Genomic DNA, 8,537 nt, shown 5'->3' with positions numbered 1-8,537 from the left:
CCCCCCCCCCCCTTTTTTTTTTTTTTTTTTTTGGCAGCTGGCTGGCATGGGGATCTGAACCCATGACCTTGGTTTTATAAGGCTGCACTCTAACCAACTGAGCTAACCAACCAGCCTCCCACATATTTCAGAGTTAAAAGAGAAAAAAAAAGAAAAAAGCATAAGTGGGATTTAATATCCTTATTATTCGGTGGCTTTTTAAAAAACTTGCTAATATGTCTTGGATATCTTTCCATGCTACTACATGTAGATATACCTCTTTCCTTTTAACTGTAGCATAGTATTGTCTTCAGTTTTTATTTCCCTATATCCAGTGAAGTCTAGTCTTTAAGGTTCTTATGCATGACCTTATTCCTCTCCCTCCTCCCTCACCACCCAGTGCTTGGGAAGAGAGGGATCTGGTTCTGCTCCAACTGGACATTGTCATGAGATTTCTGGCCCCAATGTAGATTGATTTCTCCTGAACAGGGATCCTACTGCCATGTAAATTTCCCTTTGTGTTACAGGCCAAGGGCTATCTTCCTGAAGCAGAGGAAGAGGTAACTCGACTCTTAGAGTACCAATTCTAATCTTCAACCTCCCCCCTCATCCCCACCTACCCACACAAATCCAGAACAACACAAGAGGGAGTAATTATATGTGGAGCATCCTGCAATTAGCATCTCTATGGTATAGAGACATTCACACATGCTAGCCTCTTCCCTAGCTGTCTGCAAAATAAAGAGCAGAGCACAAGACAAGATATAAGATATAAGGGAGGCAGCAGGGAGAACCAGAGAAGCTACAGCCAAAGAACCAGCTGGCTAAGGGAGGGAAGGCAAAGGGGTAGGGATGCAACTACTTTCTCTCTCCCCAGCCTCCTCATCTCCAGAATGATGGTTCACCCAATATGAGGAGGCTGACTACCTCTCAGAGGGAAGAATGGTTGTTGGAGAACACTTTTACTCCTGAGCAGGTAAAAAGCAGAGAAAATGATCAAGCCATATTACTCATCAACTGCTGGGGACTTAATAGTAGCTGCCATTTATTGAACACTTACTGTGTGCTGCATAGTGTGCCTTCTGACACATGTGCTGTATGCTATTCATGCATGGCTTAAAGCCTGACCACCATAACACAAGAATTATCTTCTCCATGGGTGAAATGGGGAAAAAGAAGCAGAGAGTATAAGGTCCCAGAGTTAGTAATTGGCAGAGCCAGCATTTGAACCCAGGATAGCTTGATGTTAAGGTTCATGTCTTAATCATTATGATTTATCACCTCCCTCCCACTCCAGGTCAGAATATTGATTCTTTACTAAGTCTTGAAAGAAGCAGAGAAGGATGGAGAGTTTCTTCCAGGATCAAATTGACTTCTCCAGGAGTGAGAAGATCCCTAGATCATGTGTACAACCTCCTCCGCCTTTCCTCCCTGACCCAGGCTGGATGATGACATCACATGGTAGAAGCTGTTTTTCTAAAAAGAACCCAGGCCAGATTTACAGGAACAACACTCAGACACTGTGACTGAAGAGAACCGTGGCCAAGTGACCACAGCACACGCCCAACAGTGCTGAGAACATGGCTAGTCCCTCAGCACCTGGGGCTGACTCATGTTTGCTGTCAAGACACAATGCCAGATGCCAGGATTGCTTTCTTCCTCCTCTCATTCCTCAGGGCTGTCCTGTGAAACCATCCCCAGGAATGTTTCTGTGGCAGCACCCTAGGAGCCCAGATGTTGTATAACATAGGATACACGCATATTCATTTACCAAGCTCTGAAGATGCCAGGCAGTATGCTCAGTGCTTCATACAAATTGTTTCATTTAAAACTCACAACTCTATTAAATTACATATCATAGCAAGCCACTTTACAGACATAGAAACAGGCTCAGAAAGGTTAAGTAATTTTTCCAAGTTCATGCAATTCATATTGCCAGATAACCAGGTCTGCTGGATAGTGAAGCTTGAGCACTTAAGTTCTGCTCTACAATATCTGAAGGTAGCCAAACTGCTAGATTAGATTCAAATAGAAAGGATGAGGAAGGCTGGCCAGAAGGGCAACTGAAAGGGCTCCTCCTGGCACAGCGGGCCTTTCCCACCCAGTACTGCTCACTCCTGACTATGTTTGCTTCACCTATAGAGAGAATCTTTTCACATCCTTTCCCCCAAGACTTTTGTGCATTAGATAGACAATGAGAAAAATCCATGACATTATGAAATAAATCATTTTGTAGATCATAACAAGGATCCAACATGTGTTAGGCAAATAGGACACTAATAGCATGTGTGTTTAATGTGTGGTGTCTGTAATGTGATCTTCAGTAATATTATAAAAGGCAATATTTTCCTCATCTGTAAAATGGAGATGATAATAATATTTATAAATTACCAGATGTAAAGCACTTGGGCTAGGTGGTTAGCTCAGTTGTTTACAGGATGGTATTATAACATCACAGTCAAGGGTTTGGATACCCATATCAGCCAGCTGCCAAAACAAAACAAAACAAAATAAAACAAAACATATAAAGCACTTAAAACAGAACTTGGCCCATAGTCACTGTACCTTTATTATTATTATTATTGCCTTGGTGGTTAAGAGCACACACTTTGGAGTCAAAGTAGACTTGGGTTTGAATCTCAGCTCCATTGTTATTTAACTGTATGTGACTTTGTGCAAGTCACTTAACTCCTCCGAGCTTGTTTTCTTATCTGCAAAATGTAATTAATAGTGGGTGTCTCACTGAGCAGTAGAGGTAACACGTGTAAAGCATTTGGCCCAATGCCTGGCACTAGTAAGCATGTGATAAATGGAAGTTACTACCATAATATGTAACACATATAGTATTACAACTTTATTTCCAAGATATTCTGGGATCATTCCAGTCTCATTATTTTGTTATTTTCAATATGCAGTACTCTTAATTTTTATTTTATTTATTTATTTTTGGTGGCTGGCTGGTTGGTATAGGGCTCAAATCCTGGACCTTGGTGTTATCAGCACCACACTCTAACCAATTGAGCTAACTGGCCAGCCCCAACACTCCTTTTATTGAAAATAATACAGAGTTTGGAGTTAGACAGACCTAGCTTGCGTTTGAATTCCAGTTCCCCTTCTTAACAGCATGTGGCCATGGACAATGTTGTCAATTTCTCTGAGCCTCAGTGACTTTCCTGTAAAAATGGGAATAACAGTATCTGCCTCCCAGGCCTCTTGCAAGGATTACATGGGATTCATACCTGGTGCAATGTCTAGTGATTATGAATACTAAAGGCAAGTTGTTAAAAGTATAAATAAAAATGTTTTATTTTTGTTCCTTTACATACAGTATCATGAATATAATCTGTAGATGTACATATTATGAATAGAGTAGCCACTTCTCTTGTTCCAAAGAGCTCTTTGTAGTCTGGTGTCCCATCCTAGCCACAGTGGGGTTCAAAAGGACATACCATCAACAGTGTGGGACTCTGCTGATAAGCCAGGAAAGAGAGAAGGGGAAGTCACAGAATCAAGGGGAACTCCCCTTTCCTGTCTGGCTAGAATTTGTTTTTCTTCCACACAGGCTGTTCCCTGCTGATACAGGGTTCTATTGAGTATCCAGCTTAGATTGGCATCTTCAGTACAGAGGAAGTAAGGAGCCCCTTAACTTTCAGGAGCTGTTTTTCTCTGGACTTGCAGACTAGAGTCCCAAACAAGTTCTCTTTCTGGCACCACTGGTGAGAGCAGAAAGCCATGGAGAGAATCCAGAATCATGATTTCAGAGGTAGAAGATCTCAGAGAAGGGAGGTGGTATGGTGGAGCAGTTCAGAGCATGGGTTGGAGGGTCAGAATTACTGGGCCCAAATCCTGGCCATACCACTTACTAGCAGGATGACCTGGGGCAAGTTCTACAATCTCTATGAGCCCTAGTTTTATCAGCTTTAAAATAGGGATAAGAATATTCCCAACTTCATATGAAGTGAGATGATCTGTGTAAAGGACTTAGCACAGTGTCAGGTACATAGTTAGTTCTCAGTATTAGAAGGCTGTTATCATTTTTTGCTAGTTCTGCCATTTCAGTTTTACAATTGAGGCCCCTGATGGCCAGAAAAAAAGCATAGCTGTCCACTCAACGAGAGCTACTTCCCAGGCAAGGCCGTGCCAAAGGCGTGTCCTAAAGGATCAAAGCTCTGTATTGACTGTGCCCAGAGAGTAAGAAGAGGCAACACCACCCTAGCTGTGGGGTTGGAGCTTTTAGAGTATGTGCAAATCAAGGCATGAATCCCACCCAAGTAAACCCCAAAAGAGAAAATCCCTTTCTTCTGGAATTATTTATTTTGCAATTAACAAAGGCTAAGGAAGCCCTTTCTAATAGTTTGGCTTGGAGGCTCAGAGCTTAAATTTATAACAGCCATGGACAAGGGTTTATTGTAAGCCTGTTCTTACTTGCTGAATTGAATGCATTATTATGATCCCTAAGCAACTAGGGGTCAGGAGCTAAGTACTTAAGGCAGAAAGCTGGGTTTTTGAGATCAGAGGATACAGTGTCCAGGAATGGAAAGGCTTCAAAAACGAAGCCATGTTTCCAGGCTTTATAATGTCCAGACCTCAACTTGCTTGGGAGCTGCCTTTGCCACTAAGTGTTCAGGGAGGGGTCTGGCACTTCATTTGGCCCCACCAAGTCCTGGGCGGCAGCCCCAGTTTCTGGTGACCTTCGTGCAGGGTTTTAGGTTGTGCTTTGCTTTGTTTTCTTGTTTGTTTCCTCATGGCAGGGTGGCCTTTCCCTGCTACTGGGTGGGAACTGAGAGGAGGAAGGATGGTTTGCTCCCATCACCACAGCTGTGTTTATACTTCCCTGTCAGGGACCATCTGGGGCCCAGTCTTTCCTCAGTCCTCTGTGTCCCCTCTGAGAATTGTTATTTGATATCCCTGTGGGCATTACAAGGGAGGGGCAGAGTGGGCCAGAGGGTCACCATGCAAAAGTGTTCAGGTTGGAAGGGAGGAGGGAATGGTCAGAAAGCTCTGTCTGAATTCTGAAAAGCATCATCCCTTTCCCTTTCTACCAGTGGCCTAAGGAACAGCAGGGGACAAAAGTACTCTTAGAACTCTCCTATCCCAGAAGTAATAGAACACATGACACATCATTTTTAATCACTGAGTTGAACAAAATCATGCTTTGTGATGGGGATGTGAGTGCATAGAGCAGAGCGGTCTTCCCTGAGGCTTCACTGGGGCCAGTAGTCAGAGACACAGCACTTTAAAGCCATAAGGTTGTGCTAAAATATAGGCAAATTAAAGGAGATTTAAGAAAACGGCCACGTAACCATTACTCTTTCACAGTGAGAGAAATCTAGGGTTATCAGTGGTGGGATGGGGGAGAGAGAGGCGATAGGGAGAGATTGGACAAGGGACATAAAGAATAAGTACAATTTGTAGCAATATATATACTTGTAACATTGATTTGATCAACATATCTCAACATTGAGTCCCAAAAATATGTATAATTAATTATGATTCAATTAAAAAGAAAGAAAGAAAGAAAATGGCCAAGTAAATAGTGCTCTTCTCCAGGGAGCAAGTTGAGCTGGTATTAATCAGTATGCTAGTGTTGTTGGACTCTCGGCCAAGCCTGGGAGAATGGCTGCCAAGGCAAATCAGGCATCAGGTTTCAGAAATTAAACACATAATTTTATTTTTCCACAATAGGGAACTTTCAGAAAAAGAACCAGCCCTATTAGGCTCCTCAGCACACTTTGTCCAGTTTCTTTCAACCTCCAATTTAAGAGCAAAATGAGCAACTGGAAGCCAGGAGTGACACAGTTATTCCTTTCTCCTATTAACTTCCTGGGGGTGGGGCTGGAAGGAGTGGGGCAGAAGTGATGGGGCTATTTTTCAAAGGTCTGGTTGCTGACCACTTGCCAATAGTTTTCCCACGAATTTACAGGATAAAAAAGATCTGAGGGGTTGGAAAAGAAAGAGTTGTAGAGAAAGAGCTAGTCAAACAAAGGCTGGCTGATAGTGTCCCAGGGAACATGATTAGCTAAGAAAGCCTGGTCTCAGGAAAAACTTTCCCCAATCATAATGAGAAGGAACCAACTGGAAAACAAATTTTCCCCAAGAGCCCCATGCTTATTGGTAATGTGGAAGGTTGTTTTTATAATTCTTCAGTGAATGAGGATCACTAAACTCTACATTTAGTCCTATGCCAAGTATGGTGGTTGATGTGAAAAAGTTACATAGTGTGGCAGTGTGTGTAAAGTGGTCTAGAGTTGAAGTGTCAGGGAGATACAGGAGGGCTGGAAGCTTAATGAGGAGGTGGAACTTGAGCTGGGCTGCCCAACTCTGATCCACAATTTTGTCACAAATCCTTTCAACTTCTTTACTTTCCACTTCAAAATATTTCCCTAACAATACTTTGTTATCTTGAGATTTCTTTGTATCTCTTCTCTTGTTACTTGGCATACTCTCCTAAAGCAATGTTGTCTACTTGCGGTGGCTTCAGTTACCATCAATATGGTGATGGTTCCCAAATCTCTCATCAGTGTCTCTCCTGACATCCAGACCTTCTGAACATCTCTCCTTTCTTTCTATCGACAATTATTATAGTGCAAAGGTTCTCAAGCTTCGCTACAAATTGTAACCACCTGGGATGCTTTTAAAACAAAACGCACAGGCCATACCCCAGGCCAATCAATCAGATTTTCTGGGTGTGGGAGGCAGCCATCAGTAGTTATTAAAGCTCCCCAGGTGATTTCAGTGTGAGCCAAGTTTGAGAATCCCCTATCTAGAAGGTAGCAGGAATAGAAAAGAACATCATTGCAGGGGCCGGCCCAGTGGCGCACTCGGTAGAGTGCGGCGCTTGGGAGCGTGGCGGCACTCCCGCCGAGGGTTCGGATCCCATGTAGAGACCGGTCCGCTCACTGGTTGAGCACGGTGCGGGCGCAACACCAAGGATTGCGATCCCGTTACCGGTCACAAAAAAAGACAAAAAGGAAAAAAAAAAGCTTGGGGCTGGCCCGTGGCTCACTCGGGAGAGTGCGGTGCTGATAACACCAAGGCCACGCGTTCGGGTCCCATATAGGGATGGCCGGTTGCTCACTGGGTGAGCGTGGTGCTGACAACACCAAGTCAAGGGTTAAGATCCCCTTACCGGTCATCTTTAAAAAAAAAAAAAAGAACATCATTGCAAGTTGCAAGTATAAAGGAATATTTGCTTTGATTTGGTAATTAAATGGATAGAGGCAAAGAAAAAACAGCAAAGTCAAAGTTTTTGATATAGAGAAAAAACAACAACAACACTAAATCTGGAATCCAGAGACCTGAGTTTAAGACCTGACAGAACAATTTTTTCGTCTGGGCAAGGCAAGCCATTTACTCCTTTATGCCAGAATATCCACCCCAGCTACTTCATAGGGTTGTTAAGAAGATTATTTGAAAAAAATGAACATTATAGGCTTTTGTAATTATACATTTTGAGACATAATCAAGGTAGTTATTATTTTAATTTTAATTTTTAATTTTTTAACTTTATATTTTGAAATAATTTCAGACTTACAAGAATTGCAAATATAGTACAGAGTTCTTGTATACCCTTCGTCAACTTCCTCAAATGTTGAAGTACAATAATCAAAACCAGGAACTAAGATTGGTAAAATACTGTTAACTAGTCTATAGATCTTATTCTAATTTCACTAATTCTCCCACTAATGTCCTTTTTCTGGACGAGAATTCAATCCAGGATCACACATTACTTTTAGTTGTCATGCGTCCTCAGTCTCCTGCAACCTGGGACAGTTCCTCAAAGTTTCTTTGTCTTTCATGACCTTGACACTTTTGAAGATACTACCCAGTTGTTTTATAGATTGCCCCTCATTTTGGATTTGTCTGATTCTCCCTCATAATTAAATTCAGCTTGTGCATTTTTGTCAAGAATACTACAGAAGTGATTTTGTGCTCCCTGCATCATATTGAGAGGTATCTGATAAGAATATCTGTCATCACTAGCGACATTAAGCTTGACCACTTGGTTAAGGTGGTGTCTGCCGGATTTCTCACCTGTAAAGTCACTATTTTTCCCTTTGTAACTAATAGGTATCTTGTGGGAAGATATTTTGATATAAGGCTATAATTTTGAATCTAAGTGACTGGGGCAACTATTGACAGAAATAGGGAAATCAGGTGTAAATAAAGCCAGAACTTAGGTCCCGTAGACAGGGGTGTTTGGGGTACTGGTAGGCGTGAGGGATCAGTGTGAAGAGGTTCTAGGTTGGCTTTAAACGCTGAAGTGAGATGTGGCGCGTTACCAGCCTGTGCTGACGGTGTAAACTGCTGGACATAAGGTCTTCATGAAGATGTTCGTGGTTCCACGAAGGTTTCCCCAGAGCCTTTCCTCTCTACTGACAGTGCCGCCTTGAAAACCGTCAGGCTCAGGCTGCATCACCTCTGACTCCTGAGTCCGGATTATTGGCGCCAAACCGCAAAAGTGCGAAGAAGGAAGCCCAGACGGCCCATCCGCGCGGCGCCGGCGGCTCAACGCGCATGCGCTAAGAGGGCGCGGGGCGGGGCGGCGACGCGGGGCG

General features: G+C 42.9%; 1 long non-coding RNA gene across 1 annotated transcript in view; it reads left to right on the top strand.

Annotated features, from left to right (window-relative positions):
• LOC103589850 overlaps window positions 1–2,334 on the top strand; it is a 4,637-nt gene extending 2,303 nt beyond the window's left edge. Inside the window, exons 2-3 of the long non-coding RNA XR_550425.1 lie at window positions 857–955; window positions 1,277–2,334. This is a non-coding gene — a long non-coding RNA (uncharacterized LOC103589850). The remainder of the gene's footprint in view (window positions 1–856; window positions 956–1,276) is intronic.
• The last annotated feature ends 6,203 nt before the right edge of the window (window positions 2,335–8,537 follow it).

This window comes from Galeopterus variegatus, unplaced genomic scaffold (assembly GCF_000696425.1).
Source record: "Galeopterus variegatus unplaced genomic scaffold, G_variegatus-3.0.2 Scaffold733, whole genome shotgun sequence".
NCBI classification, from domain to species: Eukaryota; Metazoa; Chordata; class Mammalia; order Dermoptera; family Cynocephalidae; genus Galeopterus; species Galeopterus variegatus.
This window is presented reverse-complemented; position numbering and strand designations above follow the sequence as displayed.